Genomic DNA, 11,108 nt, shown 5'->3' with positions numbered 1-11,108 from the left:
AAGAGTTTATTTGCTCCTTTGAGAGAGAAAGGGGCAGAGAGAACACAGTAGGGGGAGAGGCAGAGAGAGGGAGAGAAGCAGACTCCCTGCTCAGCTGGAAGCCTGACATGGGCCTTGATCCCAGGACCTGGAGATCATGACCTGAGCCAAAGGCAGATGCCCAACCTCTGAGCCACCCAGATACCCCAATATAATATAGATTTGTCAGCTGTGTCTGTTTCTTGTTAAAATAGTGGCCAACAGAATTATTTAAATATATCTTATTTTTCTGTTCCTGGCATCTTCATTCCTCTTTCCTTCATTATATTATTCTGCACAAAAGCATCCTTGTGGTCTCATGTATAAAAGAGCAGAGGTCCCATAAGTCAAAAAGAAGTTAGCAATTTACAGATAAAATGCTTTCAGAAATGATTTAAGTTCATCAGTCAGCATTCTGTTTCATTTTATTGACGTACAAAAGCTAAAGATGGGCTTTCCAGAAACCTCCAACGAAGTAAGACACACCATGAAACCCAGGGGTAAAAAGTTCATGCCAGCTCAATGATTAACAGGTCCTAGGCTAATAAACTGAAAAGATTTGGGATAAGGAAGAATAACAGTGAGCTTGAGTGCATTTTTTGGCAGACTGGAGTTGGGGAAGGCGAATGTTGGCCTAGAGAAGACAGGTGGTGCTAAGTGTGGAAGCTGGCAGGTGGGCGATCAGAGGCCCACTGACACCCCAAGACCTGGTAGTCCCTACCACCTTACCGTAGGTGGCTCTTTGATCATTAAGTTGGCATTCTCCAAGCTACTTCTTTCTCCTCTTGGGAAAAGAATCTGGTATTCACCACTGCCCCCCACTTTCATTCCTCAGAGTGTTGCTGTAATATCTGAGCTGTGCTTTAAAGTCATTTTTAATTGCTTGTGCATTGTACAATTTGCACAGGGAAACTGAGACACAGTCGAAGACTTTCCTATGAAGTTAAGAGCTCCCGCCTAATCTACCACCACATTTTCAGGATGGAACCTTGAGTGTAATCATGGCCCTGGTAAACTTTGGTTTCATCCGATGAAAACTGAATTTCAGCACTGTAATGTTTTTTGGGTTGTGTGTGTGTGTGTGTTTCAGAGAGAGTGTGTGGGTGTGTGTGCAAGCAGGGGGTGGGGGGGAGGGCAGAGGGAGAGGGAGAAAGAGAATCTTAAGCAGGCTCCATGCCCAGCATAGAGCCCAGAAAGGGGCTCAATCTCAAGACCCGGAGATCATGACCTGAGCTGAAATCAAGAGTCGTATGCTCAACCAACAGAGCCACCCAGGCGCCCCTCAGTACTGCAATTTTTATCTAACCACAAGTGGATTACTTAATTGTTCTCTCTCTCTCTCTTTTTTTTTTTTTTTTAGGTAAGCTCTACACCCAGTGTGGAGCTTGAATTCATGACCCTGAGACCAAGAATTACACGCTCAGCGTGCCTGGGCAGCCCAGTTGGCTAAGTAACCGGCTCTTGATCTCAGCTCAGGTCATGAACTCAGGGTAATGAGTTCAAGCCCCATGTTGGCCTCCACACTGGGTGTGCAGCCTACTTAGGGAAAAAAAAAAAAGGAAGTGTTAAAAAGAGTCACATGCTCCACTGACGGAGCCAGCCAACTGCCCCCTTAATTGTTCTCATTTTTTAAAATTTATTTAAGTAATCTCTATAACCAACGTGGGGCTTGAACTTACAACCCCAGGATCAGAGTCTCACACTCTTCCAACTGAGCCAGCCAGTCGCCCCTGTCTCATTTTTTTTTTTAAAAGATTTTACTTATTTATTCGACAGATATAGAGACAGCCAGCGAGAGAGGGAACACAAGCAGGGGGAGTGGGAGAGGAAGAAGCAGGCTCATATCGGAGGAGCCTGATGTGGGGCTCGATCCCAGAACGCCGGGATCACGCCCTGAGCCGAAGGCAGACGCTTAACCGCTGTGCCACCCAGGCGCCCCCGTCTCATTTTTTAAGTTAAAAAAGCCCTTCGGGAAGAGGTTCTCATTTACCTCTCATAGGGTTGTTATCAGAAAAAGAGAAACTCAGTTTCATTCTAAATATTTCTTGCCACCTCAACAATAGACCTAAAACAGTGGTGGGCTACAATAAAAATGGAATCATGGAAAAAATGTAATGCTAATTTAGCAAGAACACTTATAACCAATTTATTTTATATGCCACCAGAGCAACTAAACATTTATTGATTAAACAGTTACTGAATACCTGCCCTTTTGTTTAATTTTCCTCCTGACTTACAGTCAATAAGTATATTCAGGTACTGTGTATCCTATGTGTTAGGCAATATTGTAAGCACTTCGTGTGTCAACTCGTTTAAGCTTGCCTCTGGCTTCCCACTGGGATTCCCCTCCTCCAAACTGCCTTTTTCTTCCTGGTAGCTCACGTTTTGCCTCTGACTCCTATTCCTTTCCTCTGTTGTTTACTCTGTTCCCATTAGTTTTCTCTCTGTTCCACCACTCAGTCCTTGGACAACTTTTTCTATTTTTTCCTGGCCCCCTGCCCCCACGCCATCTGTTTCCTCTTTGCCTTTCTGTGCATATTGATCAATGTGAAGAAAATTCAAAGTTACAGATAGGTTTTCTTAAAATCCTTTTTTAAGATCTATCTTAGAGAGAGAGTGCACGCACAAGTGGGGGGAGGTGCAGAGGGAGAGAGAGCATCTCCAGTAGACTCCCCACCAAGCATGGAGCCCAACATGGGGCTCGATCAACCTGAGCTGAAATCAAGAGTCAGACGCTCAACCAACTGAGCCACCCAGGTGCCCCTTAAAATACTTTCAAGTTCTAATTACCACCAACAATGTATGAGTTTTGGGTGCTCATATCCTCACCATTTACAACATTGTAACTACTCTGCTGGGTATGTTTCGTTCACTTTTACATTGCAATGTCCTGATGGCTAGTGATGTTGAGCTCCTTTCCTATACTACTGGCCACTCACTTATCTTCTTTGGTGAAGTGACTATCCAGATCTTTTGCCCATTTTAAGAATGAGTTTTTTGTCTTTTTATTACTGAATTATAGAAATTCCTTATATATCTTAGATACCAAACCTTTATCGGATATATGCTTGGCTAATACTTTTCCCCCATGTGTGGTTTGCCTCTTCATTTCCGTAAGGGTGTCATTTGATGACTAGAAGTTTTCAGGGTTTTTTTTAAACATTTTATTTATTTAATTGAGAGAGAGAAGGAGAACAAAGGAGGAACAGTGGGAGAGGGACAAGCAGACTCCACACTGATTGCAAAGACCGACATGGGGCTCGTTGATCCCCCAACCTCTAGATCATGAACTGAACTGAAATCAAGAGTTGGACGCTTAACTGACTGAGTCACTCAGGAGCCCCCAAAGTTTTCAATTTTCATGAAGTCTACTTTATCCATTTTCCTTTTGTGGTCATTGCTTTCTGTGTTCTAAGAAACCACTGTCTAATCTCAAGTCATGTCGACATTTTCCTGTTTTCCTCTAGAAGCTTTATGGTTTTGGCTTTTACATTTAGGTTTCTGATCCATCTCAAACTATTTTTTGTGTATCTTGTGAGCTAAGGATTGGGATTCATTTTTCCACATGAATATTTAGTTGTTTCAGCATAATTTATTGAAATTACTTTCTTTTACTCATCGCATTGCTTTGATGCCTTTTTGAAAACCAAAGGCCATGTAAGAAAGGGGCGCCTGGGTGGCACAGTCGGTTGCATGTCTGACTGCGTGAGGTTTTAGCCTCAAGCCCAGAACCCGGCTTTGCGCTCAGTGGGGAGTCCGCTTGAGATTCTCTCTGCCCCTCCCACTCGTGCTGGCTTTCTAAAATAAATAAATCTTAAGAAAGGCCATATAAGGATAGGTGGTTTGCATTTGAAAATTATTATTATTATTTTTTTTTAAAGATTTTATTTATTTATTTGACAGAGATAGAGACAGCCAGCGAGAGAGGGAACACAAGCAGGGGGAGTGGGAGAGGAAGAAGCAGGCTCACAGCGGAGGAGCCTGATGTGGGGCTCGATCCCATAACGCCGGGATCACGCCCTGAGCCGAAGGCAAACGCCTAACCGCTGTGCCACCCAGGCGCCCCTGCATTTGAAAATTATTTTTGTTATGAATTCTTCTTTTTTAAAGATTTTATTTGTTTGAGATGGAAAGAGAGAGCGAGAGAGAATGAGGGAGAGCATAAGAACTGGGGGAGGGAGAAGCATGCTCCCCACTGAGCAAGGAGCGCAAGGCTGGGATCAGGGCGTGAGCTGAAGGCAGACACCGACTGAGCCACCCAAGCACGTCTTGTTATGAGTTTTTCATTTTATTGTGTTGTAATCTGGTTAAACAATACTGATTTTTTATTTCTGGACACCTTTTTGGGTGACTATGTTGTCCATTTTATTAAATGATCATTTAAAGTATGTTTTTTCTCTAATTGTTGGCTTCAAAGATCTCTCCCAGTCCTTTGAGGAAGTGTTTTGTGTAGTACAAATTTCATACCCTTAAAATATTTTTTTTGGCTTGAGTTCTCATTTTTTCAAATATCTGTTATCATCTCCTAGCTTGTCATGCTTGCGGAATGACAAAGAGGCCAGTGTGTGACTCAAACACAGTCAAGTGGGAGAGGAGTCGGAGTTGAGGTCAAAGAAGCAGTAGGGCCAGATCATGTCTTCAAGGCTCTGGATGTTACTAGGAGTGAGTTGAATCATCACGAAGGGTTGTGAGCAGAGGATTACATGGTTGCTGCGCTGAGAACAGGATAGGATGAGGGGGTGGGGTTCCCTGAGAGACTATTGCAGAAGGCCAGACAAGAGAAGATGATGGTTTGGCTTAGGGCATATAGAAAAGATAAGATGAGGAAGGTCTGAATTCTGGAAATATTTGGATAATAATGCCAAGAGGCAACAGATTTAGTTAATAGTTTAAATGTGGGGTGTGAGAAAGAGAGGATTCAAGGATGATTCTAAGATTTTTGGTCAGAACTATTCCAAGGATGAAGTTACTGATTACGAAGCAGGTGGGGATGAGGAGATATATAGAGATATATCTATATATATAGATATCTCTATATATGTATACAGTTGTGCAAGAGAAAAATGATATACAGACGATATATATATACATATACATACAAATATATACATGTATGTGTGTGTAACTATATCTATACCCATATCTATATCTTTTTTTTTAAGATTTTTTTTAATTTATTTATTCGACAGAGATAGAGACAGCCAGCGAGAGAGGGAACACAAGCAGGGGGAGTGGGAGAGGAAGAAGCAGGCTCATAGCAGAGAAGCCTGATGTGGGGCTCGATCCCAGAACACCGGGATCACGCCCTGAGCTGAAGGCAGACGCTTAACGACTGAGCCACCCAGGCGCCCCTCTATATCTATATCTATATCTATATCTATATCTATATCTATATCTATATCTGTATATCCATAAGTTCCATACAGGAATAGCCAGTATCTTCTTTCTTTGCAACCTGTCAATAGCCTTCATTATCAGAATCCCAACAAATATAATAATGTTAACAGCTAATATGTATCTAGCATTTCTGTGCCAGGCACAGTGCCATTAAGGTAAATGTAAATTTAATCTTCTAATGTACGTTTATATTTGATCACTTAATCTTTGCACAGACCTAGGTGATAGGTCCTACTGTTATCCTCATTTAGATGTATGGACACTGAGCCCTGTAAAAGTGAAGTAACTTATTCAAGTTTGCATAACTAGTAGAAAGGAAAGCTGGGTTTTGTTTTTCCTTTTGTAAGTTTTCTCCAGATGTAGCTCTTTCCTTGTTCTTTAAAAACCGTTCTTTGTTTCAATTTTTGGACAGATGACAGAGTCATGTGGTTTAAAAGTGAAATGATGAGTTTCTCTTTCAAACTTTTTTTTCTCAGCTATTCACTTCCCTTCCCCCTCACCATCAGTCTTAGTAGTTTCTTGAATATTCTTTCAGAGATACTCTATTTCCTAAACAAGCAGGTATAAATAGAAAATAGTTTTCGCCTTTTTGTGTTTTCCCCAAAGGGTGACGTCCTTTATACACTGCTTTGTACCTTGTTTCTCCACTTGGGTAACTTTCCACATAGTTATACCATAATTTACTTAACTGGTCCCCTGTTGATGGACACTTAGTATACGTCTAGTCATTTGTTACTATCAACAGTTCTGCAATGAATTACCTCGTATATATAGCATTGGCAAAGGTGAAAGCTCGTGCTAAAACCTGTACCTGTCTGACCTTAAAGCTACTTACTTTCCACACTGCACTGCCTCCCCATACGTTGTTGATTGATTCGAGAGCGTGATTCTTCTTAACTCCTCTCAATTTTATGGGAATCCGTCTTCACCCCTGTGACTCTCGGCTCCCAGCTCCAGGTGTTAAGTGTTGCAGGATGGCAGGGTTCTTGTCTCAGGGAGTCGAAGAGTGAATCTCGAGGACACAAAAGGGTGAAGGGAAGTCAAAGTTTACTAAGTGAAGGTGAGAGCAGAAGGGAAAGCAGCAGCTCTCTGGAGTGCGAGGGGTCCCAAATGGGTTGCCGCTGAGGGCTCTTCGTGGCAGTCTTTTATTGAGAACTGACTGGGAAGCATGAGGCCTTGAGACGCTTGTGTCTTCTTGGTTTGTTCCCTTATCTCTTGTTCCGCTGTCTCAGCGTCTCCTCCTGCCAAGAATGGTTCCAGAGGCCAGTCAGGGAAGTCAGGGGCCCCCTCGCTCTCCTGCCTAGACCTTAACCCCTTCCCAATTCATAGGACAGGGCCTGTGGGCAGAGAGAGCTGTACTGGGATTGTGAGGAGTGACTGTATACTTTTTAGTTAGTGGGGGTGAGGGGTAGGGCAAGTCTCCAAGGAATCTGGAAGCAAGACTTTCAGGACCCTGAGGGGCCAGCCGCTACCAAGATAAGGTTCCTTTTAAACATAAAAGGTACTAAGGCTCCTTGAGGAAGGTCACACTGTGCACGTGCCGGGTGTCTGTCAGTGGGCTGCAAGCTCTGAGGAGATTTTAATGTAAGTTACATTTCCTTTTGCCTTCGTTTCCCCCACCACAATCACTTCCGAACACCTCTTACATTCATAAACAGTCTCTTCAGGGGACCCTCATTCAGACTACTATGACCCTGACGATCAGTCTAGAAAAGGGAACTCATGAACTCAGAGCACTTGAGAAAGGTTTTCTTTGCTTGTTGGTTTAAGGCAAATGTATTTTGGGAAGTAACCCAGAGGCTGAAAATGTCGAGGGCAAATGGAAAACCTTTTCTGAAGGGAGACGTGACCTGAGTCCTGCAAAGACAGATTGCTCACCAGTATCTTGAGCAATGTATGGTGTCCGCCTGACACTTAACATTCATCATTTTTCTCTTGCACAACTTTTCACTGTGCATGGGACTTTGTCCCAGATTTGAGTCATTTCCTGTTAAGTTTGACATCCACCTTGTGGTGCTCAAAAGTTTACTGGTCTTATAAATGAATAACTTAGCAACTCTAACTAGCTCTGAACTTTGGTCTAGTTCGTGTTGCAATGACGTGCCCTCCTTTGTGAACTTTCACCTAGATTCCCTTTGTGAACTTTGTGAACTTTCACCTAGATTCCCTGAAATTATGAATAGTACTGTCTATGGGCCTAATAATTCTTTTTAATACTGTATGTTGATACTTGAGACAACTAAATACGTCATAAACATTAGCACATACATTTAAAGTTAAAAAATTTAAAAAATAAAAACAAACCAAAAAAACCAAAGTTAAAACCACTCTTCCAATAAATAAATAAATAAATAAATAAATAAATAAAACCACTCTTCCATCTCAGCCACAGAAAACAGCACTTGCTTGTCTTTTTCATTCTGTGGTAATAGTAATAAATATTTATCGAGGCCTTACCACGTGCTAGGTATCGTGATAAGCCCTCTGGGTAGTACTCACAAGAGGTGGGTTCTATTATTATCTTCATTTTGTAAGCACACAAACTGAAATACACAGAGGTTAAGTATTCGCTTCAGGCTATACTAAACGGCTATTAGTAGGGAAACTGAGGTTTGGAACCTCTGTGGTCTGGTTTTGGAGCCCATACTGTTAACCGCTCTGCCACGAATTTGTTAGGACTCCAAGCCCTTTGTCTACCTTACTGCTACTGTCATTTCTTACCTGCCCTTTCTTTCTGTCCTACCTATCACCACCTCTACTCTCTACCATCTTAGCCAAACAGTGGCGAGTTGAGGAACAAGTAACCCAATTTAGTGATGTACCAGAAAGCCAAGATTCTGTGCCTGGGATCTGTACTACTTGAGAACGTTTCAATGAGTGTCATACATTGAACATTACCGGTGGGTGTGTACTGCTTGAGAATGTTTCAATGAGTGTCATAGTCCTGTGTAGAGGCCAAAACACTGGTAAGGAAAGTCAGACCATGCTGTGGGATAGGTTTGCATTCTGGGGGGGGGGGGGGGGTCCAGGAATTACCCATGACCCTCAGAGTGAAGTAGGTATAGACATGGTTTAGATTGAGGAAACACTTGGCTTTCCCATCTCTGGCTTCCTAGAGATTTCAAACTTCAAGCTTTTTATGGAAGCAGATAAACTAGCTCTTTCTTCTTTCAAAATAGCTGTCCTTCCTGAAGATTTCCTGAATCCTCCAGATCTCTCTGCAATCCATCCTTCACACTGCTGCCAGAAACCATATCATCTCCTCCAAGGACTCCCCGGTATCACTGTAAGAATGAAATCTACACTCCTGCTCTCATCACCCCAAGCCGTAATGATCTGGTCCCTGCCTCTCTGTCTGCCACCCCCTCCAAATACCCTTCATTTCACTCCCTTCCACACCTCGAGCGGCTCACCTCTGTTCTAGTTCATTCCCTTCGCATGCTCTTCAGGGATCTCCCAGATCTACCTTCCGGCCTCATCTCCTACCATCTTCCAGCGTACCCTCTGTGCCAGCCTCACCACGCTAAGCTTCCCCGTGTGTATCATGCACTTTGCTAACATGGTTCCCTTCCCTGGTTCTCACTTGTTCTTGAAGGCCTCGCTTCAGGACACCTCCTTTGTTAGAGCTTCTTTGCAACTACCTGCCGCCCCACCCCTCATTCGAGTGAGCGCCAGGTTCAGTCACATCCGCAGGTTCTGAGTTTGTTCAGATTACATGTGTCTTCAAGTAGTGATTTGTTAACAATCTTTTCTCCTCCCATAGACTGTAGGCTCCTTGAGAATGGCGAAGGACACTTTCTTTTCTGTCTCCTTTCACAAGTTCTGCTGAAGTACCTGGTACATAGATCGCGTTCATTGTGACGTGGTTTGGAGTGTTGTTGGGGTCCAGAGCTGATGGCCAAGAAAGAATTCATGAGACGTCTTTGGTGCAGAAAAGTGGTTTTATTAAAGTACGGGGACAGGACCCGTGGGCAAAAAGAGCTACACCCGGGTTGTGAGGAGTGACTGATTATATACTTTGGAGTTGGGAGAGGTTGGGACAAAGGGTGGTGTCCAAATGGACTTTCAGGATCCTGGAGGCCTGGCTATTATTAAGCTAAGATAGTTTTTCCCTCTAGCAAGGCATTAACATTAAGACAGTTGGGAGTTCCCTGGAGGAATGTTACAGTCTACTTACCGCAGGTATTTGACAATGGGCTGCAGGTTGTAAGAACATTTAATTCTATTTACATTCCCTTCTGCCTTTGTTTCCCACGTCACTGTGAAGGGGAGGGTGATGTTAGGGCTCCGGGAAATTGAGTCTCTGGGTTTCTGGAAGTTAGGCGATTGATAAGATTTCTTTTTTCTTGTAAATCACGAAGATGTTTGTAAAGGATGGAGACTCACATCCTGCAGGACTGGGATCTCTCTCAGTTAACTACTAGTTGTTGTTTCCCCCCTTCCTTTAGCTTTAGGGCAGCCCGCAGTGTCTGGGGAATGTCACGCAGATCCCACCCGGGAGTGGGGAGGGGGGTTTGCGGGGTGTCCTCTTGTGATTTGTCCTCAGCTTACCTTCTGCTCCCTCATCAATTGGAAATTCCCTGAATAGTCGATTTCTTTTTGTTGTTAAGATTTTACTTTTTATTTATGTTAGAGTTCACGCAAGCAGGCAGAGACACAGAAGGTGAGGGAGAGAGAGAATTCCAAGCAGACTTTGAGTAAGGGGAGCCCGATGCGGGGCTCAATCCCATGACCCTGAGATCATGACCTGAGCCCACATCAAGAGTCAGACACTGACTGAGCCATCCAGGTGCCCTTTGAATAGTTTATTTTTTAAAAATATTTATTTATTTATTTTGAGAGAGTGCGCACGTGAGCACGTAGCCACAGTGGCTAAATTATTTAAAAATAAATAAGATGTAAACTTCTGTTCCTTAGTCCCATTACCCACATTTCAGATGCTCAATAGCAGCATGTGGCTGGTGGCTAGTATATGGTTAGCACAGATATAGAATATTTCTATCGCTAGCAGAAATTTCTATTTGACGGCATCGATCTAGAAAAATAATTGGTACAGATCAGTGGAGTCCAAATAAAGTTTACATTTCTTTAAAAAATTATTCTTTTTTTTAAAGATTTTATTTATTTATTCGACAGAGATAGAGACAGCCAGCGAGAGAGGGAACACAAGCAGGGGGAGTGGGAGAGGGAGAAGCAGGCTCATAGCGGAGGAGGCTGATGTGGGGCTCGATCCCATAACGCCGGGATCACGCCCTGAGCCGAAGGCAGACGCTTAACCGCTGTGCCACCCAGGCGCCCCTAAAAAATTATTCTTGTGAGCACATTAGGATTAACACTGATACTACAATCTTATAAATAATTGTTAATTCTTTCCCTTTGGAATATTCAACACTTGGTCCGTGACTTGGGGTTAGAGTAGAGAAATAAGGAGAAAAAAAAAAAGCCATTAGTAACAGTAAAGCATGTGTTAGAAAAGTGCTTTGAGGAAAATCTCGGCAATCAGAATCCTGTGTCTTAAAAGCAACTAATGACTGTTAAAGGCGGATCTCTGCAGATCTTTTCCAAGATATATAGAGTAAAAAAAAAAAAAAAAAAAAGATATACAGAGTAAACCAAATATCTATTGTTATCTTAGAAATCTGGTCCCATCAAAAGGCCGACAATTTCCAGTTCATCATCTTGACCCTTCAAAT

Source organism: Ursus arctos, unplaced genomic scaffold (assembly GCF_023065955.2).
Source record: "Ursus arctos isolate Adak ecotype North America unplaced genomic scaffold, UrsArc2.0 scaffold_18, whole genome shotgun sequence".
NCBI lineage: Eukaryota > Metazoa > Chordata > Mammalia > Carnivora > Ursidae > Ursus > Ursus arctos.
The sequence above is the reverse complement of the archived record's forward strand: the minus strand, read 5'-3'. Positions refer to the sequence as shown.